A 27,172-nucleotide genomic window follows, 5' to 3' on the forward strand; every position below is an offset into this window, starting at 1 on the left:
AGTGGTCTTTGATCGTGTCAGTTTGCTTGATAGCCTATGAATTTTTCACCTCTCTATTTTTTGAGAAAGAATAGCAGATTTGGGGACTTCTGAGGACATTTTGCTGCTGTGTAAAGCAATTGAAATTCTTTAGGAAAAAATGAATTTCTAATTGGGAAATACTATCCTGTAACATGGGATTGGATTCCTATCCAGTGTCCTCTTGAAAAAAGGTGTGTGACTGTTTTGGTGGCTCTGGGCATCTAATCTACATACATGTCCTCTCCYTTTTTATGCTGCCTTTCTGTTTACCTGTTTTGCTCCGCTGGCCTGGATGTGTGCTGTATTTGTCCCACATATGTATATAAATTTGTGGGTTGCAGAAATTCCAGGTAAATCAATTGCCCTGAGTTCAATTTTCTTTGCACCTTAGTGTTGAAGTATTTTCCTCTTGCTGTTAGGATATCTTTTTTGGCCAAATCTTGCAGATTTCTTAGCCAGGGCTTGGTGCATGATACCTCCTGTGCAGTAATTGATCTGTTGAGCCTCACTCGCTCTCTTATGCTGATGTAAGGCAGGAGTTAAACGGAGTTAAGCTGGAGAAGAGCAGCACAGGAGGAGACTGACAGTGGTTTCTGAAGTATCCTACCAATTTGGTCAGGATTATGCACATAAAGCTTCTCTGAGATCCAGCTCTTGAATCACTGAGAGCTCTGAATGAGGACTGCAGGATTTGGTACTATCTTTTCTTTTTTTTCCTTCTTCATCTTTAAAAATTGGTGGTGGTTGTGATGAGCCAGGTGTCATTCGTCAGCAATCAGAGTTACTTTCTCTTCTCCTTCAACCATTTGCAGGCATCTTGAGTTGCAGCAGTTCCCTAAGCAACAGAAGGGGGGGGGGGGAAAGCAAAGCTGGGAAGGAGTGGGGCAAAGGAAGATTTATTGTCTGAAACACTGATAGCATGAGGAGGAGTCCTAGTGACAGTGAAACTCTTCTTTGAGTTCACTTATGGGACACTTCCATGGTGTTTTTCCCCCTTTAGGACATTGTTCATAATCAGTATTGTTTTAAAACACTTTCTCTTTCCTTTTTGGAAGCTTAAGACTGCGAGCTGCTTTCTTACCAAAATTTCAAGGCAAGAACGAGTTTTGTACTTTTTCTTGTAAATACTGGGTGCTTGGTACCCAGTCACTCTGTAGGGGGAAAGGGAAGGCCCTAAGTGCCTCTGGATACCTGTAAGAGGAAGAACTGGAAACTGCATCTTTGTTTAATAGCACAGATTACCAGTAACTGCTTCTAGGAAGAATTTTAAAAAATCAAAATTTTAATTTGGAAAGACATAACAGATTTTATGCATTTTTTGCACATATAACCCTGCAGACTTGCCTGTTTTGTGGATTTATAATACTGCAGTAAAGAGCATGGTCAAGCCCGCAGGATGTGTCCATCTGTGGATGCTGTACTTACTGGCATGTCTGGTTTCCCAAGCACAATTTGGCTCCTTGGAATGGAGGCACTTATGAAAACTGAAACAGGAGCTGTTGGGGCATCAGTTAGCAGGACAGCGGTATATTTCTGGGAAAGCAAAAAGTAAAACCTTGAGAACAGGCTTAATGGGCCCTCTTCCTTCCATTGAGATTTTCAGTGCAAATTACTTTGTTTCTAATTAAGATTTTTTTTATTAAGAATAACTTGACATTTTTATCTAATTTTGATATTGTTTCCTGCACTTTAAGAAACAACTTGCAAAGCCACTTAGTATGTGAAATTCTGTCCTCTAACATCCTTCACCATAAGGAGGCATAAGATAATAATCCTTCATCGTAGAGAGCCTGTTTTGACAGTTGTGCTTGTATGAGAAAAGGCTTGGTACCAGGCTATAGCTCTGCCCTCTCCTCTAACCTTGCTTCTAATATTGAAAATTTCATTAGAAGTTTTCTGTCGCAGCCCCGCTCAGAGCGCCCTGCACAGTTCCCTACCTTGGCCTCCATCACTCTGAACTAGACCTCCTCCGTCCGAGTACTCAGCTCTGCCCCAAGAAATCCCTCTCTCCCTGCAGTGCCCGCGGGCAGATCCGTACCGCCGCTCGCTGTAGGCTGCGTCCTTGGGTGCTGGCCCGCTTGCGTCAGGAACCCCGGCAGCAGAACGCCCTTTTCCCCATCCTCCCTCCGGCTTTGACACCCGGTCAGTGGTGCCTCCCCCAGCCGACGGGCTGTATTTTGCTACGGGCGAGCCCCTGCGTGGGGTTGCACAGCTGGAAAACGCCCCTGCGTGGGGTTGCACAGCTGGAAAACGAGGCTGGGAAGTTCCTGCAGTGCGTCGGAGGAGGCGGAAGGCAGTTTGCAAACGAACGGCATCCTGGGTGCTGCCCCTAGGACTGCGAGAGTGAAAGCCTTATCGCGGTCGCGCGGCCGTGCTGTAGCAGAGCCACCCGCGCCCCGGCCAACCTTTGGCCCATGCAGGCTGGAGGGAACCTTGTCTTCTCGCAGCTCGGTTTGCAGCGGGGACAGGTCTGTGAGGTCCTGACTGCTGTGAGCAGATGGAAAGAAGCACCTTGAGTGCTGGGTACAAGTGCAGATTGGAGGGATTCAGGCAAAAAGCTGCAATAGCGTTGAGAGGGCTGCTGTGCCTGTATGTGGAAGCCCACTTCCCCGTCTTGCTCATTCTCCTCCTTGCAAACCAGTTTCACTTCTCGTTACCAGAGCTACAGGTTGGAGTTGAACCTCCAGCAGCGTCCTCAGCCAGGGTGACAGCTTTTCACTCCCRAACACTTGTCTTCTGTATCTCCAAGGAGGCAGCTTGACCACTGGCCCTTTTTACTAGGAAGATGAAGGAGCAATCAGTGACCTGGGTAACCCTGAGTAGAGCACAGGCAGAGGAACATAACAGTCGCAATCAAAAAGTTGCCAGTCTGAGTGAATTGATACATCTGGAGGTGCCCCTTAGATGGGAGAAAGGGAGAATGAGCAGCTCAACTATTATACCTCTACTTCTTCACCCTCCATTTTCCCTTTAGCTCAGGGGAYGAAGGATGCATGTTCCTGTACAGGACTGCTGGTGTTACTCTTGCAGTATTGGCTTCTGGAGGCCAGCTGGCACAGTCTGTGGGGCTCCTTCCTTTCTGCATATTTGGGTTCACACCCCAAAATATTACTTGCAAAGTATTGTTCTGGTTATAGAAGCGGTGTGACGTTCGGCAGTGTGCAAAGCAAGCCACCAAGATTGGCAGGCTTGGGATTATAGATGATGGGAGAAGATGGAGGGGAGAACCAGCAGGTCTAAAGGTATTGACAGAGCTAGGGAACAGGAACAGGTTAAAATAGCAGGAAGAGGCTATGCATTGGGGCTAAGATGCTCTTGGGGGATCTGTGTTGGGGGAGCCTAGAGATTAACTAGTTGGAGAAGCAAGGAGTCTGTAAACTTTTTGTCTGTAGACAAAAATTAAATATCAGCAAAGCTCTGACAATATCTTTGAGAAAGTGAGAAGTAGAAAGGGACTACACATTATATATGTTGGGTCCAAGACTGAAATAGGATGATATTGGATCAGGACTGGGATATACTGGAAAAAGTCTGTGGTGAAAGTTTGTAGATCTGTTTCCATTAGCCAGAAGTAATGTTCCCACTGTCTCATTATTTTCCCTCTGAAAATAACAATGCAATGACTGTGGAAACATGGGAGGGTTGCTTTAGAGCAAGATGGAGAGAACCTGAATAGGTCTCACCTGAAAGTAATTCAAATGTTACTGCTGCTGCGGGGAAACCATCTATGGTGTGGTCTGCATCAGGCCCCAAGCTTAGAGCATATCCCAAGGAAGAAGGGGCCTAAATTGGAAAAATGCTTCACCCTTGGTCATCTCTTTAGGAACATTAGGAGGACCAAAGTCTGGTCTTGAGCATGTGCACCTCCCCCCTGTGTGCCCACCCCTGCTGAGTCTTGCTCAGAGCATGCCCTGGTGAGGGCTGGGGTAGGTTACAATGTCAATGCAAAACATCTGAGTTGCTGATCTCCCAGGTGTTGCCATTTGGGTCTGGTTGTGAGCCGCACCTGGGTAAAGAAGAAGGGGAAATCCCAGGGTAGAGTGATGGATTTTGCAGACAAGCCCTGGGGAGAATGTAGTTTGACACTACTTGGTGATAGCCACCTCGGTTCAGGTGGGTCACTGGCATTCATCTGATCCAAGATTTACATTTTTATAGCTAAGGAAATGTGCTATTAACTCTTCAAATACTGGTGATTTTGCTTCTTTTGCACAGTTCTAACTTGGCCAGCATTGGGATATTGAACATGAAGGACATGTTTACTGGCACAAGTGAGAGCGTCTCCTCACAGCCACATGGAGCAGCAGGAGGGAACGGGTGGCCTGGGCAAAGCACCGAGCGCAGTTTGTGCATTGCAGACCCTGTTGGCCTTGGACAAGCAGAGTCATTTCTAATTGCCCATCTTCAAAGCAAAGGTTGCAGTGTCCTTGTAGCATAGCAATGTGCTGAGAGTAGTTTCTTCCATGTTTCGGAGGTGTTCAGGTACTAAGACAATAGTTTTGACTGTGCTTGAATCATTACACTGGGATTGAAAYAGCTGTGAGGGGGAGGGATGGAAGTTTGTTTCATAAACACTATAATTGTGATTTATTTTGAAGAAAGAGTAGCAAGATTTTTTAAAAAAAGAAACTTGAATGAACAGCCTGAAAAAAGTGGCTAGGAAAAGTAGGGAAAGAAAAGGGAAAAAATTTGGAGCAAGGTAGATAAAAGCGAGAGATAAAAGAAATAATGCAGGGAAGGATGAGTAATCGACATTCTTGGAGTCGAAGCGCAGGCTCTGGCTTCCTTCCTGAGCAGTAAAATAAAATTAAAAAAAAAAAAAGACTTTAGAACAACAAAACTCTGGACGCGCTGGTTTCCTTCCTGACGGGCCCAGCCTCGTGGTGTTTCGATGAGTCCTCATTGGCAACCAGGGCTGATCTAAAGGCCAAAGACAGAAAGATTGGGGGGAAGGGAGAGGGATTTAACTCCTTGAGCTCTGCTATAAGAACAGATACCTTTTCTTTATGGGGATTCAGTTTTTCATAGCTGGAGCATGAACAATGTTCATGGCAGCTCAGACATCTGATAGTTGACTGATATGTCTCTCCAGGTATTTGGTCATACTCAGAATTAATGTTCCAGATTTAAAAAAAAAGAAAAAAAAAAAAGTAAGCATTTTTAATCTTTGTGCATGTGGATGAAATTCCTTGGACATGACATGATACAGCACGAAACAACAGCACTGACGAGTGACGTGGAAGCAAACTGGCAACTCTATCCCTTAGCTGCAGGCACCAAAATGCCACCGTTGCTGCCTCTGGGATGCTCATCTTCCTGGTAGTATCCAATTTGTAATAAAATGCTACTGTGGCGTCTTTCACTGTCACGCTTCCCAGATAGGCAGGAGCTGCCGGTGTCCGCGGGCTCGTCCTGCCCCGCGGGACTGGGCAGCTTGCGAGACAGCCGGGGAGCAGGGAGGAGAGGAGGGAGGCTGCGGGCACCGGGCAGGTTGAAGGGTTGGGGCAAAGCTTGTTTTGCAGCTAACTCTCTGAGGCTCGCCGCTCTCTGCAGGGTTCCCCTCTCTGAAAGGTCGAAGCTACTTCTTAATTCTCAGCAGCTGACAAAATATTTATTTTCAGGTACTTAAAATATTATAATTTGAAGTGGAGTCCAGGGCCCTGGCTGGAACTGAGCTTTTGTACTAACAGCTTCAGTGAAATGACTTTTTCCTCCTACAACTTGCCAACAAATGCTTGGAAAATAATTGTGGGACAGTCATCCCTTTAGTGAGTAGATCAAGAAGATTTGAGACTTGCCAGAGACTTTCAAAGGACAGGCCAAAGGTTCAAGTTGTTGCCAGTTCTATTTGTCTTAGCCTTTATACTTACTTTTGTGTCATTAATTTCATCGAATGTCTGTGGGTAAAAGGCACCCAGCGGGCTGCTGCTTTTACAGAGTTCTTTGGGTGTACTTGGATACTTCTCGGGAAATAAGCCCACCTTTTTGTATAGCGAGAGAAAGAGAGATTAAACACACCGCAGCTGCAGAAGAAACGGACTTGCCCACCAGCAGGCTGGCGATAACCTCAAATGGAGACTGCCCCCCAGGAGGAGCAGTACCAGCGATCTGTTCGCTTCCTTGCGGCAGGCCTTTAAGAAATCTTTTCTCAGGGAGATGTGTGTATGGATGATGCCCCGTCAGTATGGTACCTCTGCACCTACGGAGCCCGTAGAGGCGTATGGAAATAAAGTGCTGCACTTGGATTTTGGCAAAGTTGCCAAAGCAAGGAAGAATGGGTGGGGGGAGCCCAAGCCCCCCGGGTGCTGCTCTTGGCTCTCTCTGAGCCCTGCCTTTGGTTCCTCCTTGTAATCCTGTATTTCTGGGGGTGTGGACAGGTCGTTCTGCTGGTTTTGGTAGGCAGAATATCTCCGAGCTGTTTACGAGGGCTGCCCAGGCCAGGGTAACACCTCTGCTGGCACTGCCCAAACAAGTGGGGAGGAGGCTGTTTTTGCAGCAGGATGCGGCAGGCAAAGCTCCTTCTCCGGTGCCTGCTCCAAGCTCTTGTGCTGCAAACCTCTTTTCTTGGTGCTCCCATCATTGCCTGCATCCTGACAGCTGCTTTCCTACCCTTTCTGCCCCAGTGCAGCCGGCCAAGCACGTTAATTTTTCAGCAGAAGTGTTGTAATAATTAGGCTGCTCGTCGGAGGGTTTAGCAGTACTTAACCAGATGTGAAAAGGCTTGTCCCATGGTCCCCGCTCTCTCGCTGGGCTCCCGCCAGCTGCCTTTTCGCGCCTGCTCAGGTTGCCTAGAAAGGGCTGTAGAAGATCTCCCTGCTGCCCTGGCTCCACTTGCCTCTCTTCTTATGCTAAACACTCATTTGTAAAGGAGAAGGAGGGAGGGTGAAAATCCCCGTGCTGTTTGGGAGAAGAGCAGCAGAGAATTAAAAGCAGACACCTGCAGCGCTCAGACTCRCGACCTCCACCGTTAACTCTTGCCAGGGCGGCACCGCCGGGGCCGTGGCCGTCGCTGGGAACGGTGCCCGGCCGGGGCGCGAGGGCCGGGGCAGCTGGTGGTGGGATCCAGAGCTCTCGCCTCTTCTCGCCTGGTCCTGGCTCCTTCCGGGACCTCSGCAGAGCCCTCCTCGTTTCCTCTGCCTCAGTTTCCCACCTTGCGGGGTTGATGCCGTTCCCTTGTACACTGTACTCTAGGAAACTCCTCTGAAAGACAAGAAAGATTTATTGTATTGAAATACAAGATAGTATCGTAATCACTAATACGGTTATAAAACGAGAGAATTGTAGTGAATGATACTTTCTGCCTCATCCACGTTAATGTGAAAAACTGTTGGAGACAGGCTGCTGCCCAGGTGGACCTTGGACTGAGCCATTCTAGCAATTCTTATATTTCTATGGTAGAGTTTTATAAAAACACACTGAAGCAGTATATTAGGTTTAAAAAATCTATATACAACATATAGGTTTATGGTTATAGAGAGAAAAGATGTATTAAATCAGCAAGACCAAGGGAGCAGACAAGATATAAAAATGATACTGTATTATCCTAGATCTTATTGAAAATCCCAATGCATCTTTTTTGTGTAAATGGTAAATTCTTTTCTATGTTCTGAATTTGTTTCTTAATGTGTATCACGTACCAGAATAGTAGCATGGACACAGTTGCAAATMTGGTATGTATTTTATTGTGAGTATTATGTGCATAGCAGAGTAAGGGTGTTGAATACTGCAGACAGTTATATACAGCTGTAAATGGGAGCTACCTGCTGTTCTGTATATAGTGAGCTGCATATTTATTGGTAAATACCAGAATAGGCAAAATAAAAAAGGAAGTTGTATTAAAAGCTTGGATGTTTAAAACGAGTTTGCTCAAAGCTCCTGGGATACCACTGCAGGGAACAGTCCTGCATTTTTTGGCGTTAAATCTTTTCCATCTGATTTTTCTAGTTCTGTGAATTCGAAAGGCACTACTGAACTCCACTGCTCGTCAGCATGTGGAATAATTCATATACATTTCAAATCAAGGTAAAGATTGGGTTTCTGGCTGGAGAAACTGCGAGTTGACTCCTTCCCAGGTGTAGCTCCAGCTGGCTGAATGTATCAGAGCAGTTCTAGTGACATATTGAATACTTGTGGTTTAGGGGAAGATCTGGGCACGGGCATGCAGAGTGGGCTGGATTCTGATTTCTACAACACTACTACAAATCTGAAGTAAATCTCCTGGAACGAATGGGATTATTCCACTCTTACTCTGGTATTGGTGAATTATGAATTTGTCCCTCTGTGTGTCACAGGCAGCACTTGCCGCCTATAGCAGAAAGGCCAGGTTTCAGACAGAAAGCAAACGCTGTATTTTCAGCAGCACCTCCAGGCTTCCTGGATGACAGACACTTCTCCRGAGATGAAGGCATCAGGGCAGAATGTAGACTTTAAGATGAGCAATGGCTTCTGAAATACCCAAGTGTTTAACCTAGAGGGAGCTCTCTTACATGAAGAATGAGACTATTGGCTCAGCCTGCCTGAACAGCTTTTATTTTGTGTGTCTTTAGCAAACTTCTGCCTCCTGTGCTCTCAGCTTTTGCTTCTGGGTACCAAATTTCCCCGGGCTGACATGCAGAGCATTGGAGCAGTCCCGCTGATAACTTTTGCGGACCTTGCTGTGTCCCGTGGCCAGAACAGTAGCCTCCCTTGGTCTCTAGAGGTTGCTACTTGTGGAAGTTGATGCAGATTTCTTCTGGTGATAACATTTCTTCTATTTTTCCTGCTCCTAGTAAAGCAGTCTCACCTCCCAGATGAGTCACATCTGTCAGGGCGCCAGACACCTGTTCCCAGTTCTGCTTTTGTGGGGAAAAGCAAATCTGGAGAGCAGGCTCCAAATCCGAATTGGTGTGGGAAGGCGAAGGCAAAGAGGAAGGGCTTCTCCTTGGAAAACATTCCTTTGTTGGCTGCTGAACGGGCTGTTAACAAGCTGATTCACCGAGGAGATATTTATGTGCTGGTCCAGGGTGGCCCAGTCGCTTCCTTTGGGTCTCTGTTTTTAAATGGTTTCGTATCCTTCCATCCTCCTTGCAGTGGGGTCCAGCTATGTGATTTCAACACCACCGTGTTTCGGGTGTAGATGAACTGATGCTCCCTGTCCTGGGAGCTGGGGGATGTTGAGGGTSACCCACCACCACAGGGCAGGAAGGATACTGGTCTCCAGAGGCAGTGGCTGTAGCTCTGCACTTCCAGGCTACCCAGTGATTCAACAGAGTGAAAGAGAAATTCGCTGAAGTACTGGGGCAGATGTCTTGGACAGCTGAAGGTTTCCAAGGTGTTGTTTCAAAGGAGAACTGTATAAATAGGGCTGAACAATTCTTCCTCAGGTCCAGAAAGTTCCTGTCCCRGAACAGTGGGCCCAAAGGGACAGCTCTGTATCGGAGTGATCAGGCTATGAGAGTGGTGGTGCTCCATCACTTTCCCTGGTGGTCTGTGTCCCCACGGGACTGAGCGCATGCRGCAGCTGTGTTTGCTCCTGGTAAGTGTTAGGAGGGTGGCAGGTGCCTGCAGTGCCCGGCAGCGTTTTTGCTGGGAAGCCTCTGTCCTCCAAGGCAGCATCCCCGTGGTTTACCAAATGCATGTCTTGGGTGAAAAAAGAACCACCCCAAAAAAGCAGAGAGGGGMTCGTTCAGCCTCAGCATACCCGCTGGGAGCGCGGCACGCGGAGAGACCGCGGCGCTGAAATCCAGCCCTCCGATCCAAACAGGCTTTCCCCAGTCACAGCCAAAGCCTCAAAAGGGTAATTTTCATCACTGTTTAAACCAGAGCTGCTGTTGCTGCAGTTAATGTCTTTTACATTCCCCATCTCTCTCTTCTTCAGGTCTTTCTAAGCTGCTTGGCACGGTCTGTCTGTCTGTCTGTCTGTCTGTCTCAGCATTCTAACTTCTAAGAGGCTTAACGGTCATGGAGATGGAGAGGGCTTCTGGGCTTCTCTCTCTTTTACAGCCCCTGCCTTAAGGAGTTTAGTCAGCTGGTGGGGGTTGCTTGGCAAGGGGCTGGAGGGGGCAGCAGCACTGCTCTGCCCTGCCTTGGGGCACGTGTTGGGGCCGTGGCACGGTGAGTGCCTCCGTTTCTCGCCCGTGCTGCCCCGGCAATGCGAGCGAGAGGCACCGTGGCCATGTCGCTGCCCCTTTGGTYGCTGCCCTCTTTTCTCTTCAGATCTTTTTGTTTGCTATTTCTCTCTAGGCAAGGGCTGGCTGTTGCTTAATTAACATTTCTCTCATTTATGCCCCCAGCGACCTACCCTGCCACCCCCTAGCCAGCTCTGGGGGTCTTTTGACTAACAACCTGGAAGGAGGATGAGGAAACCTAGGTACAGAAAAGAGAAAGGCCAGAGTTTCTGCAGGAGAGAGAAGAGAGATGCTGAGGGAGCCTCTCCAGAGAGTTTTTACAGCAGAGTTGATGGAGAGCTGAATTCATCCATTCAGATACCTTGACCTTGCTGTGTGGGCTTTGGGCGACCCTTTCGTAGTCCTACTGTCCTGCATTTGGGCTGCTTTAAAAGAGGGCCTGAGATAGGCAAACCTGGGAGGRAAATTAAGGACAGATGGAGTATGACAGAGCATATTTTCCTGTGGGTGCTTTTCGCTTTGTTGTTTTAAGAAAGTGAATGAAGGGGCTTGGGGAGGGAAAGGGATGAAGGGATTTGCATGTGGGTGAGGAGCCAAAGGGGGAAAATAACTGGGGGGAAGAAATGAAGAATCAAACCATATTTTTATTTCATTTTTAAAGAAAGGCTTTACAGTAACTTTTTGTGTTTCTTCAGTTTGTTGTGTGCTCTGTGCTATCCCAGAGAGAGCAGGCAGAAGCGTGAGCAGCAGAGGGAGGAAAAGTTACTGAGATTTCAGCCCTTGATTTGGCTTGAAAAATACCGGAGGAAAATAGCTGGTATTGGAACTAGCACTTTTCCTGAGCACTTGTTCTTCTCTCTTATTTCAGATAATACTCATTCCTCCCCCCTTTCTCGCTGTCTTTGTTTTGCTAGATAGCAGATCATATTTGAGCCTCCTTGTCCACCCTTTGCTTTTCTGAGTTGGGGTGAGGAGATTTTGGGAAGCAGCTAATTGCAAGGTTATCTTATCTGGACTTCTAAAGAGGATGGAGGATGCTACTGGAGAGAGAGCAGAATGAATAGGTACACCTGCCTTTAGGGTTTCAGTGAAYTTCTCTATATATTAATATTGCCCAGGCCCCATTCCATTTCTTTTTCTGATGAGAAGAAGAAGCCACATTGCTGTATTCAACTCTCAAGAAATTCAACCCTGTGAGGACTTATCCAAGTGTGGTTAGAAAAAAACAAGTTATTACTCTAATGGTTAGCTTTAAAGAAGCTCTGGTAGTTCTAGGAAACGAGGAGACAGCACTATCCTTCAACACTGCTTCCTAATCATTAGAGTGGCAGACTAGTCCTTGTGAATCTTAAAGTAGCAGCTATTAAATGTAGACTCTTGGGGTGGGAGGCTACTTGAGACACCAAAATTGTGCCTTTAAGATGTAATGCCAATGTTGGTTTGGTGATTTGCCCATGGCTGTGGATGCAGATTGGGTTGGGGGTAGCTCTAGTGTAAACTTGGAGTGAGTTGTCCTGCATGCTGGATGAAGACACGTTGCATGGGAGCAGACAATGCCTGGAGATTTCTGCTTCACAAGCTGCGGCAGCTAACGAGCTGCTCCACAAGAAGGACCCCAGCCCAGACCTCTYTCAGGTCACTTGGGAAGCCAGGGTGGTTCCAGAGAGCGGTGCAATGCATCAAAAATCCAGAGTGTTTCCACTGGCTAGAAAGTGGAATATGTATGTGACAGTGCTACACAGGCAGCGTGGTTAAATGCCCGTGGTAAGGAGTATGAATCTCCCCACGCAGCAGAAATGCTGCATCTCCTCTTCCTCTGTCACTTGTGGTCCCAGGTTTAAGGGTCTGCAGATGCCTGCTGTTTGAGACTCTGGTTAAAGTAGCCTTTTTGTTCTACATCCAAGTTTCTTGCGAGTGMGTTCGCCGTGGGTCTCTGCTCTTTGCCCAATACAGGCACCCCTCTGTATGCATTTGATCTTTTACAAGCATACGAGGGAGGTGGGTGGCTCCCCGGGGAGCACGGTAGGGCCTCAGAGCTGTGCAGGATTGTTCGGAGACAGCTTTGAGGGGGTGCTGGTTTCTCAGCAGTAATTCACACCCATCATCTGCTGTTCTGAGTGAAACATTTAGACTCACGGCAAAGCTGGCAGTTCTAAATCATAGCGCCCTTGATCTTTCCCTTCCTTTTGCCCCGTTTCACTCATTCACCAGTCAAAAGGAAGTATTATGCCCAAGATGTTGTAGGTGTATGAAAAAAAAAGACTGATTGATGTCAAATGAATTTGCAGCATTCCATGTTGTCACCACTGACTAGCTCACCATTYGTGACATGGAGATGAGAAACAAACTGCTCTTCTGTCCCATGAGACAGAGCTTTTATACCTAAAGATATTAACAGACAGGAGGCAGTGCAGAGAAAACCAGGAGCAGTGGCAGCTTGCAGGGAAGATGGAAAGAACTTAATACCCTGGCCTTGCTGAAGGAGAAYCAACTCCGCACATCGGTGTTAGCTCAAGGAGGTGGAGGGACTATGTGTTGAAAATGGGGGATACTGAATTAGATAAAAATGGGCTTGAGCTGAGAGGGGTATTGTCATCGTAGTCTGAGACTATGTTCAGAAATCTGAAAGTCCTGATTACTGAGACAATGCAACTGCTCTTGCCTCTTCTCTGGAGATGTTTAATACCTGAATGGACAAAATATTGAAAGCACATGGTGGGGGGGAAGTTCCACCTTAGGTGCAAAATGGGTTTAATGGCAAGTTTTTCTCAGGTTCTAACCTTTATGATTACACAATGCTTTTTGGGGCAGTTTGGAGGAAGAGTCTGTGCTCTGTTTGTGTACTGTGAAATGACAAAACGCTTTGTCTGTGTTTGAGTTAAGTGAGTTCATTTTGATTGTGAATTTGGTCCTTCTACCTCTATCTTGGACTAAAACGTTAGGAGGTGATGGTCCAAGGCCAACAAAAGAGATCATTAAACTCAGATGATCCTCCATCCAAATGCAGTGTGTTCCTGCAAAGGGATGTTTGCCATCCCTAGCAAGCCAGTCTGAACACTACACCGTGTAACTCRTAGCACATTGTGCTGTGGTCAAGAAGTCTCCCCGGAGCGGGGAGTGGAAGTGAAGAAAGTGTCTTCTCCCAGATGTTTTACGAGAAGCTGCCCTGTAACAGGGGGAAGGAGGGACTCTGAACCTCCAGGAAGCAATCCTGGACCCTGCTGTAGGACCAAAGCCAAAGTTCATGCCAGAGCTGTAGGGTAACACAGCATTGTGGTTCACGTGGGGCTTTCTGAAGCTTTCCAAAGGGCCATTCCCCTGTGGCTAAGCTGCCTTTGAGCAGCACCTCAAGTTGGCCTCAGCTCATTTTGCCATGGTGGCAGGGTGAAAGCGGGTGATGACGATGAGTTGTATGGTTATACTCTCCCCTAGGCAGGAGGACCTGGCCTGGGTCTGATGATTGATGAAAGTTAGCAGCTCCCTGGCCAAATGTAGGTGTAATTGGATGCGTCGTCTTCTTCCCATGCTCCTGCCTAGGATTCTGAGCAACTGCAGATGGGAGAAGCCAGGCTCCTGCGGACTGCTGCCTGGTACCTGCTGACCCCTTTGGGCCCTGTTATGACCCCAAGTAGGTCACGACCTGCAATTTGAGAAGATCTGATTTAGATGAAGGGCAGCTGAGGAGCACATGGGCAGTAAAACCCAGCCCAGTAGGGTGAGTGTCCAGCTATGAGAGGAAGACCAGGGTTTAGGCATCCCTACTAAAAGAATGAAAAGGCCTTCCTCTTTTTTTAAATAGACATGTTTTCACACTTTAAACATAAAAGGTCCTTGCCTAATAAGTCGGGAGAGACTTAACTTTGGTTTGCAAACTTTGGGTTTGATTTAAACGTGAGCAACACTTCAAAAATAAATCCTCCTTCTTCTGCTCCCCGAAGATATATCCAGGTAGGATGTGCTCAAGACTGGCTTAGTGCTCCCTTTTAAACAGAGAATTTTGTCCAAAGCCACTCTTTTGTAGGATCCTATAATTAGCAATTAAAGCATAAAAAATATTTCCATCGAGTGACTCCTAAATAAATGCTTGTCACTGCTGATCAGAGTTGGTTTATTTCCATGTGTGTTTTCCTTCCTTCTTTTTTGTATAACTTACGGCCCTGTAAATGCTCAGCAGCTGTTAATATGATTCTGTCGATACGTTTACCATGGTGATTTGGCTATATTTGGCGAGCGTGTGAAGAAATCACTCACAGGTTGGAAGGAGGAAAGACAAGCTGTCGATATCAAGGGAGAAATGCTAATAACCCTGGTGACAAATCATTCTGGGGAATCTCAAAGGGTTAAAAAAAAAAAAAAAAAAAAGCAGCAGCACTTCCCGGAGACAGGGGCCTTGGCAAAGTGAAGGTGACTCATCCGGAGCTGCAGACACCAGCTGTCATCTCCAACTCCTCCTGTGCTTAATCACTTCACTTTTCTAAAGAAATATTTTGTTCTAATTCAAACAGACCTGGACTTGTTTGTTTTTTATGAATTATTTACTTGTGAGAAGAACCGCTTGAGGTATCCATCTTCACTCAGAAATAAGTGGACTCTCAGAGTCTGCTGCAACACTTTAAAGCATGCAGTGCCCTCCATGATTTTTTTTTTTTAACACCCACTTATGTCCAGAATGAACTCCAGAAAGTCAGCTCTGGTACTTGGTCTGTACAGGAGGGAATGGAAGCAGACTTTGGTCTCGTCTGATAGCTCTTTGGTGGACATTTCTGCTTGTACATGTGGGACTATGATACACCGGTTTACCCTTGTGCCCTGTTACCGCTGCACTTTTTGGGGCGTGGAGGTGTGCCTCTCTCTCCAGCGTGGTCCTTGGCTTGTTCCCAGAACGAGCGCACACTCGCAGCGCGTGCGCAGGCCGGTGTGTACGCTTGCTTTGTGTCACTGAATCTCCCCTCGGAGTACTGACACCTTCCAACACCGCGTGATATTTGTTACTTAATAAACCCACGACCAAATTCCACCTGGCACTTCCTGACTTCTGCTCTTTGCACATTTATAGCTCTTCCAGTGGCAATAGGAGCTCATATGATATTTTGCAGTCCCAGAAGATCTGATCCAGCAGCCATGGAAGTAAATAGATGGAAAAATTTGCACTGACTGGAGTGGGCATCAGATTAGTCCTAAATGTTAGTTGATCTGCTTTGGGGTTATGACAGACAAATATTGCCCCAAGGTTACAGCTACAGGAATAATCGATCTACCTGTCTTAGATATGTCTAGGCTGCCTATCATCACTGTAATATCTAAGTGTGTGTTACCTCCCAGGAAGATTGTGCCTGACCAAATAAGTTGTTTTTTCTCTRTGTGGTCTGAGATCAGACAGTGCAGTTTTCAGCATATTTAAGATCATTTCTACTTGACACTTATCTGAGCCACGGGATATTGCTACTTGACTGCAATATCCTTATTRCTTACTACTTATATTTCATTTATGTTTTTACTTATTTTTTTTACTAAATGAATAACATGGTCTGTAAATAAATGACTTGGTCCCCAAAACAATTTAGGCATTAAGACATAGAGTCTTGAGTGTGATTTAGCTTGAGTGGTATAAGTCACACACTATACAAGCTTCAAAATGGCAAGAAAGATAATCCCATCAGGCAGTCTGTAAAACAGAGCAAGCCTTGAGAGTGGTTGTCTTGTGTAGAATTACACTGAGAGATGCAATTAGAAGGAAGGGGATTCAGGACCTTGGGAGGCTGAGAGGTCCTGATTGCATTTTAGATGCTTAGTTTCACTAAGGCGCCTTCTTACAACTYTCAGCAATGTCAGTGAGCTGGAAAGTGAATGAGCATGGCCTCGCAGAAAGCAGCTCTGGTCAGAAACACTGCCRTTTCAGCATCGTTTTGGCAAGAGGACTTTGCAGTGACCCTACTTCCCGCTATCAGTACATTGCAGACCTGTTGGGAACATGATAGGAACATACTGTACTGGGCAGTCTTTTCTCCGTCTCTTGGGTTACAGGACATGGGGCATGTTTTAGACCGACTTCAGGGCTGCTCTTATCTAAGCCAGGAGYTGCAAGGGATAAAGGTACCTGCAAGCCTCCTCTGTGCCCCGTTTCTGATCAGAGAACAGGAACATCCCCTGGAAAATAGGATGTGTGGAAGTGGTCCCTTTACCCAAATCAGCAATTTCTTGCCTTGGATTCCTCATGTTTCCTCCTCTCAGAAGATCTTTTAAGGAACACTTTTTTCTAAGGGGCATTTTGACACTTAGACATCCAATCCCATTCTTCCTGCATCCTTCCACATTTTCCTCCCTCCAGTCCCCAAGATCTGCTGGACTTTCTCTCTGCTGCCCCTCCTGTGTAAAGATAAGTTTGGATTGTATTCACTAGTGATACATAAATTAGCATAATTGAGGACATCCTTAGGATTCTTGCCACTTACTATGAACTTTGGGCTCCTGTACTTTACAAAGCAGCTGCTGATAGAAGGCACAATGTATAGCAACCTAGCTTCACTTTTGAACTAGTTTCTTACCTTYATCCTTATGTGAAAAGTTTCTGACACAGTGTTGATTTTCTTGAGATCATGTTTATTTAAATCAGGATAATAATCTACCAAATATACCCTAAAATTATATAGCCATATAAATTCTGTCATAATATATTCAGTAAAACTGTCAGGTGATCACTCTTAATGTAAAATGAGACCTTTTCATTTTCATCCAGTCAGTTAGCACTAAATTAACTCCTTGGAACATGCTCAGAGTCGTTCTTTTCAGTAAATACCCCCAGTTATTTATTGGAATATACAGAATTGCTGTCTGTCTCGGAGCTGGGAGCAAGGGGCTCCTTTTCTTATCCCAGCTCTGACACTGGTCAGTCTGAGGCACTGAGCCAATTGCTTAACTTTTCTTTAGCATAGCTATAAAAGGAGTCTGTCATAGGATTTCTGGATGTGCACAGGATGTCTGATAATGCAGCTTCAGTAACACCCGTACAAACATTTGTTATGCTCTTGAATTTGGAGTGGCCATGAGCAGATTCCCAATGACCCGCTCCAGCCGTGGGTTAGGCTGCCAGCACACCTCCTAATCCTCCGCCAAGGCAGCAGCCCAAGAGCAGAGATCGTCTGGCCACTCTGTGGCCTGAACATCTGCAGATATATGTGTAGCCTTGCAGCAATGCAGGGGCCGCATCTTGGAGCAAAGCTGATGATGCTCTCCCTGTCTKCTCCTTGGAGGAAGGCTCTGAACAGTTGGACTGGCTCTTCCCTCTCAGGTCACATCACCTCAGAGCACATTTTCAGAATTAATATTTATCTTTTTCCCAATCTTATTGATTCATAACTTGGCTAGGTCTTTCTAAACTGCCAGCAGGAGCTGCTCAGGGAGTTTTAGGGCCTCTGCCTCCTCTTCCTGGGATGGATATGTGGTAACAGCACGGGAGAGGTTTGCTGTCGGGTTAACCATGCATGGCTGTTGTGAAGAAGCACTCAGACTGGAGTCCTGGAAGGAGYGTCACTGAGACAGAGAAGCTCAAAGACCTTCAGCTCATCCTTCAATAGCGGGGTTTTGCTGAGTGCATGTCTGAGTTTGTTACAGCCTCCTCTCTGTCCCAAAAGAGTCTAGGCCCTCTCCTTTCCTCCCCTCATTCCTCCTCTTGTTGCCAGGCCAGGAGGGGAGCACTAATGGTTAGCAGATGGCTGTCCCAGAGCCTGCCAGAACCGCTGTGCTGTGCAGCAACACGTGTCCTCTGTGCTTCTCCCTGACTTGATGTGGGGGGATCTCCTGGCCACCCAGGGCCCTTCCTCTGTTGCCTCCTTGGGGAAGACAAGGCAGAAGTTCAAGTCCTGCCTGCAAGGGATTCCCTGGAGGACTCAGGTACCTTATGTGGTAACTGGAGCTATTGGGCAAGGATAAGCATGCCTAGATAAAAGAGTGACGCAGCTGGTGGTTTCCTAGGGCCACTGAAAGCTTTGGAAGCAGGTTATGGTGCACGTACTCTTTAGGTGTCCAGTCCCACAACGGAGCAGGAGGGAGAGRTGAGCTTCCTTTCCTGCAACCCTGGGGAGACCCTGGAAGTGTCTCACAGAGATGCCTCAGCCCTGGCATCCTGCCCACTGCACAGGAAACACAGACCCACCCAGATGCAGGGAAGCACCATGGTTCTCTTGGACCTGAAGAAAGAGTCTTGCCTGGGGCCCTGTATTCGGCTTGCCAAACGCAAAAGCAAAATAAAAATAAACGAATCAATGAATCAAGTCCTGACTATCCGGAACCAAGCTGCAAGGAGACACACTCATCCTGCTCTTCTGGGAGATCAAATTCACTACACAGATCAAAGAAAGAAGAGGAAAAGCTCTTCAAAAATCAGGAAACAAAATTGCCTTGGCCTTCCTTTAAAGAAGGAAAGTTACTGGATCGCAGCCTAAAAGAACCAGAAGTAGAAAGCATCAAAGGGAAGCTTTTAGTCAAATGTGTCTCTGAGAAAGGTGAGGTCTTCCAGGTACTAGATGTCCAGTTTGAATCAGAGAATGGCATGTGGGAGTGGAAAGCATACACAACCTTCAGGTCCCTAAGAGCATTCCCTTATTYTGCCTGCAAGAGCTCTGAATCCCAATCCCCTGGAAAAAAACGAGAAGATTAGAGCAGGGGAAATAAAAGAAATTAAAAAGCTCTTCAGGTTTATTCACAAACTCTTTATAGTCCTGCAGAAAGAGGAAGGTTGTTACCTTTCTTATTTCTTCCTGTTGATGCGTATTTCAGGTATAATTTACCTAAATAAAGGTGGTTGGGGAGGTTGGGTCAGTGTCTCCTCGGGTGGAAAAGGAATTCACATTCATTCGAGTACTTTATGTCAAGTGGGTAGTGCAGATTGAGTAGTTATGATCAAACTGAGTAAAGGAGTGGAATCACAGATCCAGCACTTCACAGCTTCGGTGGCGGGCTTCCTTGTAACAGAAGGGTCTGCTCTCACCAATTGCTTTCTTCTTCAAGTGTAAAATAAGGAAGATACACTTCTGTGCTTCCTGTCTCCTAGCTCCTACCCAGGCCTCTGTATGCTTCTCCATTTTCTGTCCTGATGCAGGCTTCTAGCAAACTAGCACAGGGGATGCTGCAGGAGACACAGTGATTTCCTAATCTATTCTTTGCAAACTGAGTAGRGAGGACCTCCTGTTCCAAGGCCAAGAGCCCAAGGACATGAGAATCACTAGCTCATAGCAGGAAGAACCAAGTATTTGTGCACAAGAAATGCTTTGTCCATCCTGTTGACCAAACTCTTCCCATTATGGTAGAGCTTTTGCACARCATTTGGTACATAACTGAAGTCGCTGAAGAGAGCCTTTGCTTCATTGCTGCTGGGCCTGTTTGAAATACAAGGCAAGAAGGCACCAACAACTCTCCTAGACAGGTTTAGATAAGTAAGGGCAAAGCAGTATCATCCCCATATTCACATTCAAGCCTGTCAGATTCAGCAGCTAGCTGAGAAGCTCTGCTGCTTGTGCGTCAGCCTGCAGCACTGACTTTGCACACTCTCAGAGCCTTCCACAGAGGGCTGGAKAGAAGAGCAGCGTTTCTGGACACTGACTCTGCTAGGGAATGGAGGTGAAAACAGGAGTTGGTGGCACATCTCTGACAGAGAAGAAGATGACAATTCACCCTTCCATCACAGTGCTTTGTACCATGCGTCACCACCACTTCAGCTTTCTCTGACTTAATCCTCAATCATCTCATAGACCTCGAAGATCTGTTCTTGGCCTGCATGGAGCGATCTTTCACTCTGTATTCTTTGGAAACTGGCAGCATCCACGGAGTACAGCATCACAGGCCAGAGAGCCACCATGTTTTGCACAGTGCCTTGATTGTACTCACTGAATAGGAGCCTGTGGAAGACGCTCTGGGCTTTCATGACGAGCAAGTTTGGAGAGGTCACACACTGTTCTCTCTGCCAAGTCAGTCAAATAATCCCATTTTGAAAGTGAGACAGTGAGAGTGAGGTGAAGCATATGTGAAAGCTGCCAYGTTGGAATGCCAAGTGTCATTCAGTCCCTCTGCTTTCTTCTATCTAGCTCAGGAGTTTTTGGAGATCACCCCTCCATTCTCTTAAGTGCAAAGTAATATACTTAGGTAGGAGTAATCAGCTGAACACAGGTGGTGGAGTAGCTAGGTAGCAGCTCTGGAGAAAGAAATCTGGAGTCACAGAAGATCACACTGAGACCTTGGGTCAGTCATGGCATACATAAGCAGCGATGTTGTATGCAGAAAGGGTGAGGTGATGGTCAAGTCTGCTCAGTGCTTAGCCAAAGCATTGCAAGGGAAGGATGAACTACATGGGACAAGCCTACAGGACAGCAGAAGAAATAATAAGGGATCTGGAAAGCATCCAGCYGAGAGAAGATAGGACTACAAGTGGAGCTGATAACTAACATCAGATCTGTAAAAGGTTTTGGCAAGCAAGAAGTGCCCATTGCAGATAAGGCAAGAAGTTATGAGCTTATGTTGAAGCATTTCTGTCAAATGTTATTTTTTAACATGGGGATAACTAACCAAAATCCAGGGAGTGGGAAGCACTGATAGATTTTAGGATCAAGTTAAGCAAAATTATTTCAGGAATGTGTTGAATGTAGCTGATTCTGCTTTGGGACAGACAGAAGAAGCAGATAACCTCTTGTTCACCTCTTCTGAATGATTTTGTGATTCTCCAGTTATCAGGCTCCCTCAGTTCTGCAGACACAAGATGTGGAGCACTGGGTGCTCTCCTAGGAATATATCACGGTTCAGTTTCTGTGAGACCTGAGTGTTTAAGTAAACTTGGGTGGGGGATATTTTAATACATAAGAGGCACAGCAAATTAAGGAGTAGGACCAGCAGCTGGCAGCAGAAGTGCTTCCATRTAAATTTACCAGCATGCAGTCAGTTGGAAGAAGGGAGAAAGCATCTCCCCTCCTAGAAGAAAAGGAAAGAAGATGCAAAGGGGAATGGTGTGAATGGATTGTGCGCAGAGAGGAAGCACAGAACACAGCTAGAGAGGTAGACTTACATCCTTCTAAGAGTAGAGTCCAGGAATTGTGGTGACCAGGCATGTGGTGACCTCAGCTATCTAGTGGTGTCACCTGTCCAGAGGAACTCACAAAATCAAAGCTTCTGGGTGTGGCAGCCTGAAGAGGACCTCTCTCTCGTGGGTGCCCAGATCTTAGCAGAGACACTCAGTACAGCAGGGTGCTGAGGCCTTTCGTCTCTGTTTTCTCAGTCTGGCTGACCTAGGGCTATTTCAATGCCTACTTGAGTATTTGTTTGTTTTGTTTTTGTTTTAGTATGACATTGTTTAGTGTTTACAGGTTACATGGGTTAACTGTTGTATTGATTCACTGGTCTTTTCTGTCTTGCTGGTGAAGATGAGAAGCAACTGAGAAAAATGCTCCCAATTCCCCCACCAACCTAGACTACTCTTTCTACAGATGGCTGGCAGTTTCCTTCCAGCATTTTCCGTTGCTACCATCTTGCTATATCCAAACACGCAGACAGGGCATCGGCTTCTTCCAATGTCATATAATACGCTTAAAATTCGTATTTGTGCACTGCTTTATGTTTCTGCTGGTACAACTCCTGCTTCTGGRTATGTGCACCATGATTTAAAAAAACTAGTATAACAAGCGTAATTCTTCCGTGCAAGGCATCTGTGTGGAGCAGTGTGTCAGAGACCACAGCAGGATGTTCTCCTCTGCTGTAACCTGACGTATAGCCTTGCAAGAGCTACTTCTGCTCCTGTGGAGAACAGAGTTGGGAAGAAATGGGTGAGCGTACAGATGAATGTGTGCATTCATCCATTGAAGGGTGTGTTGCRATTTTGAGGAAGACCACACACGGAATTTGTGACAGCAGCAGTTGCAAATTTGGACCTTTTCTGCCCTTTGAATGAGTGCAGGGTTTCTCACTGCCCCAAGAACTTTCTGCTAGCGGTGGACACATGCAGTTTTCCCAAAGAGGATGAGTCAGCGCTGGAGAGGGTGGCTGAGCTGCCTGCTGTCATAACTCCACTGGCCCCTTTGCTGTGTTTGTTGGTATCCGCATTGCTCCATTAGCATTTTAGTGTTTCAGCAATCATGGTGATAAACAGCACCATAATAGYGCGCATTGGGCACCACAATACCTCTGCTACAAGGTGCTGATTAAGTACCTGTGCCTGAGAGCCTCTCCAGGTGTGTGCTGGTTCAATGAGCTGCAATCCCACCTCCTGGCACTCAGTACCTCGAAGACTGCAGTCCAAGGAAGCAGGTAGGCAGCAGGCAGGAAGTTCTGCCTCTTGGTCTTCTCTTTATCTAGAGAGGGTTGGAAAGCACAAATTCTACTGAGATTAAGTTATAATTTAAGGCAGTGAACATGTGCTCTGCTGGTGGCTATAAAGATTCAAATCATAAAGTTTTACAGTGGAACGGTTTCTGTAAAAGCATCGTTAGAAAGGGGGAATTGTGCCTTTAATTCTTATGACATATGGGCTGCCTGGTTTGTTTTGGTTTTAGTGGTGCTTGGTGTGAAATGGGGTAGGGTCCCAACCTCATCTTTACATTTAAAGTCAGGCCTTCCTTCCCCAGGGCCCTGTTCAAGTGCCTCGAGAAGGCCTCGAGAAGGACTGTTGCAGAGCTTTCTGTGTTCATCCCCATCCACTAGTGAGTTTAAAGTACCCTAATGCTTGGAGATATCATAACTCATTGTAGYTTAATGTTTATCTCATTAGCCTCGTGTGGTCCTCACCTCTGTATGATGAGGGTCCTGCTGCACATTGCTGTTCTTTCAACTGTCCAAATTTCCTAAGATCAGTAGGGAAAGGAAACCTCCACATGAGAAGATTCTTGTCTTCGAAGGGTGGTRGGTAGAGTACATGCTGCACTGCATGTGGATGACAGCGTGTATCACTGCTGTGGTCATTGTCGTTTCCCTCTGAAACTGCAGGCTGGGAGTTTTGGGCTTTTCTGACTAGCCRGGAGAAAGATGATTCGGAGTGTGCTGTGTAGTCATTGTATGGAGTCTGTGGAAATCTAGGCCCAGATACAAGTATCATGAGCATATTATAAATGCCTAGACACACCATCAATATAGGGTTAGGGTCAGGTTAATGATACTGAGGTCTGTTAGGCTGTTGAATATTCTTCCAAAGGACGGATTAGCTTCCTCATTCATTCAGACTTTGAAACCAAGTTAGGCTGTTATGTCCCATAACACTTGTCAATGTGCAAAGGGAAACACCACTACAGGTTGTTTCAAGTTTCAGTATCATGTAGGGTGGTTTCTCCATCTGTAATGTCTTTGCTGTGGTAGCTGTTAGAGTGGAGACTTGATTGCTTTCAGCAGTGAGGCCAATGAAATCTGGGCTTCGGAAGCGATCTGACACAGCTGGTGAAAATCTGCAGCTGCTTCATGAAAGGCGAATGAATTAAAGCATAATATGAATAATATAGTCAATACAGCAGCCATGAGTTGTTTATTTTTATGTTAAATTCAATGCATTTTTGTCGCCTTCATATTTTGAGTGATCAATAGGCCAAAGATTTTCATATTAACAATACTCAGCTGTGTTGTAGAAGTGGGGAGAAGTATGAGGTTTTGGCAGCTGGTTAGACGTATAAGGTTTTTGTCATCTCTTTGGGAGATGTGGAAAGCAGTTTGAGATTATGGATAAGCATCATAGCTATATGCATTTGCTAAAAGATCAGCAGTGAAATTGTTAACATTATTCCCATTTCAATTGTTATCTTCGGCTTTCAGAATTAGTACTCCGTTGGGGTGAACAGACTCAGGCAGCCCTCTCTGTGCTATTATTTCAAGATACTTACAGGAGGAGGAATGCTTTGCTGGTGTGACTACACTTGTTTCGTCTTTCGTTTTTATTTATAAATTAAAGCACAGAAACTTATTCTTAATGAAAATTAAGATCTGTGGAGCAGATGCTGTGTGTGTAATATTTGGAGCTTTGACCTAAACAGGACTGTATGCTGCCAGGTTTTGCAGCTGTGCTACAATTACTGGGTTTGTATGGGTGAAATGGTGTGGAGTTTAGTTGAGATGTAGCTCTGTGGAGTTTGAAATGGGTGGATTTTACAGTCCTGAGTGGTGGGTCTTGGGATTTTATATGATTTTGGCAAAGAGCTCAGACAGAGCATGAGGAGACAGGGACTTCCTAGTCTTCATCTGCAACATGGAGGAGCAGATATCTGAGGTCCTGTCAGTGTCTTAAATATTSAAAGAAGGCTCTTAATCTGTTACACTGCACAGCCCAAGTGAGTTCCCAGCCCTGGCTAGCGGCTGGTGTCACGGGAGGAGATTGAGTCCTGTGGCATTACGGTGAAATCTTACTCTGATTTTGAATCCTCCCTTTGCAGAGACCGTAGATCAGCTCGGATCAGGCTGCGTGGTGGCAGTAACCCAGCATTATTGAGCGTGTCCTCCTCACTCTCCCAGGCAGTCACACGTGAGTCTGGCCAGATTTGCAGGACTCAGCAACGGACAGCCTGGGCCCCGCTTACTCAGAGGAGCAGATCGATAACAGAGGCGGGTGATAGATGAGGAGAGTTAGGGATGGATAATCTGCTGAATTTACATGACCCAGGGTGGTCCAGGGAAGGCTGCAGCTTTGCTGGGAGACTTTCAATAGGAGACAGAAGTTGCCTTAGTTTCCAGCTGCTGACTGCATTTTAAAAACATTGCAGGGTCTGTTTGGGTGGGTGGAGGAAACTGCCAATTGTGAGCAGAAAATAAAAAGAGGCATGTTCGCTGCCTCCCTTCAAGACTGCACCCCCCAGAGCTGCTCTTCAGCAGCGGAGCAGACACTCCTGAAAAGGCTGCGTGAAAGGGAGAGCACTGTGCCATGCACTTGTCTGCCCGTGCCGGCAGGCCTCCGCCGCCGCAGAGCTTGGCCACGTCTCCCTTCGCTGCATCTTCAGGAAGAAGGAAGTACTGGCTGGACTGGCAGGGACATTGAGATATGATATAGATACAAATTTGACACAGGCATTAGGTCAGCCTCCTTGGCTAACCCTGGTTTCAGTCCAACCCCCACCTTGTGTTTCCAAAGCCTCATTAGCAAATGCATCATAAAAATAAACATCAGCAGGCAGAAGAGAGCAGTGAAAAGCTGCATTTTTGAATAAGAGAAATTTGATTCCAACTTTCCAGTCCCATTGATAGTGGAGTGTGGAGTTGCCGGGCTTAATCCTGTAAAATKTTGCTAAATGCCTTCTGTCATGAGAATAGAGCATATGCCAGTGACCGGATAAACTTCCCTTGAATTAAGGCTACCCTGTAACTGTTTACAGTGGTGTCTTCCTTTTGTCTTTTTTTGTTTGATCTTTCACAGAAGCATCTGGTCTGGCCATTGCTGGAGACACCACACTGGGCTAGAAGGACTGCAGGTCAGTTCTGCCCACAAGTGACAGCTCTTATGCCCATAAAATTATAACCTTCCTGCTAGCTGAAGTGCACTGCTGACATTTGCTTGCTTTGATTTAAGTGTTTTAGCTTTTTCCATAATGTGTCAGTGTGATTTGGTCTCAAATCCAGGTTTTGTAAGAAAAAATGTTTACAAAACCTGAGAGGAAAAAAACAAGCTGTAATTTGAAATAAGTATGTACACAAATCGTAGAGAAACCAAGCTTCCTTCTTTTCTTTCATGCATTCACCTTGGAACTCAGGCCTTGCAGTGTTCAGGTTGTGCACAGGAGTCTGAAAGATAAGGCACTACAGAGTGACTGGAAGCAAAAGTGAAGACAGCAAAGCTCTTTCCAATATGCACACTGATAAAAGTGCCAAAATGCCCTGATAGTAGAAAGTAAAATAGGTTTTCATGATTCTTTCCCATGCAACACTCTCAAAAGTTTCTAAAAACAAATAGGTAGAGATTGTTTTTTTAAAAAAAATATGTATATGATTTTAATCAAAGCATGTTTCCTTATTGTTTTACTGAATTAGACCCTGATCGTGCAGTTAGATCTATTTTGGATGCATGTTTTTGAGAATAAGCATACTCCCTCTGATTCCAGGAGGCCTTTGCTGTTTGTAGGGTCTTTTCTTTGGTATATCTAGTTGTAGAGATGATGTCTCAGGATGTCTTAGGTCCTCTTCTGTTTGAAGATGCYTGTCCACAAGTAAAGCGAGCATGCGGAGTACCCCAGCCACATCCCTGTGCCCTGGGTCTGTGACCCTCTGGGGAGAACGGTGTTGGAAAAGAGCAGGAAGGCTGAGGCTCCAGGCATGCAAWCGGCTGACTCTGGATGTGAGAGGCTCAGTCAGCTTTGTTTGTGTATGTTATTTTTACTTAATATTGTAAGTCATCAGACCATGACTAAGGATGGGTTGTTTTCATGCCAAAGCTTGTACGCTGGTGGGAGGGGTTCTGAAAATGAGGGTATCTGAGAATCTTAAAACCAAACAGAAATCCGGCTGTTCCAAATGCAGAAAGACCTTGAAGAGACTGATTTTAAAGGGTCTTCCCTTTCCTGCCTCCCTCCCTCCGCTCTGTACTGGTGCTGAGTAGGCGCCTYGGGGTTTGGCCTTAAGCAGGCATAGTTGTCCTACTGAGAAGGGACCTGCTRGACTGGTGGTGGCCTTGCACAGGACATGCTCTTCTGTATGCTGTGCTTTTGTGCAGTCTTCTGAAGGACTGCAAGGATGGTTGCTGGGAGTAGGAAGCTCTCCATCTCTTGCCTGGAGGTGCCTGGCAATTCTTTAAATCACCTRTGTGTCCAGGATGTGTTTCTCTAGCTGTGCTGGGGTGGTTGAAGTGCTGCAGCATCCCTAGCAAGGCCAGAGCTTAGTGAATGAAAGGAGCTTCCTGAAGGGGGAAAATGAACAGTACAAGTATAAGGGAGTTCACAGAAGGGCAATTGTACCTGGGGTACTTGTATAATTGTCTTTGTAAAACATGTTACCTTCAACAAGAGTAGTTGCATTGCTACCAGAGCTCTTTGTAGGTAAGGTCTATATTTGAATTCTCTTCAGCACCTTTGGTTTCCTCTCCCTTCTTCCAAGGGAAAAAAAAAAAA

This window comes from Rhea americana, unplaced genomic scaffold, assembly GCF_003343005.1.
Source record: "Rhea americana isolate MKP2758 unplaced genomic scaffold, rheAme1 scaffold_35, whole genome shotgun sequence".
Taxonomy (NCBI): domain Eukaryota; kingdom Metazoa; phylum Chordata; class Aves; order Rheiformes; family Rheidae; genus Rhea; species Rhea americana.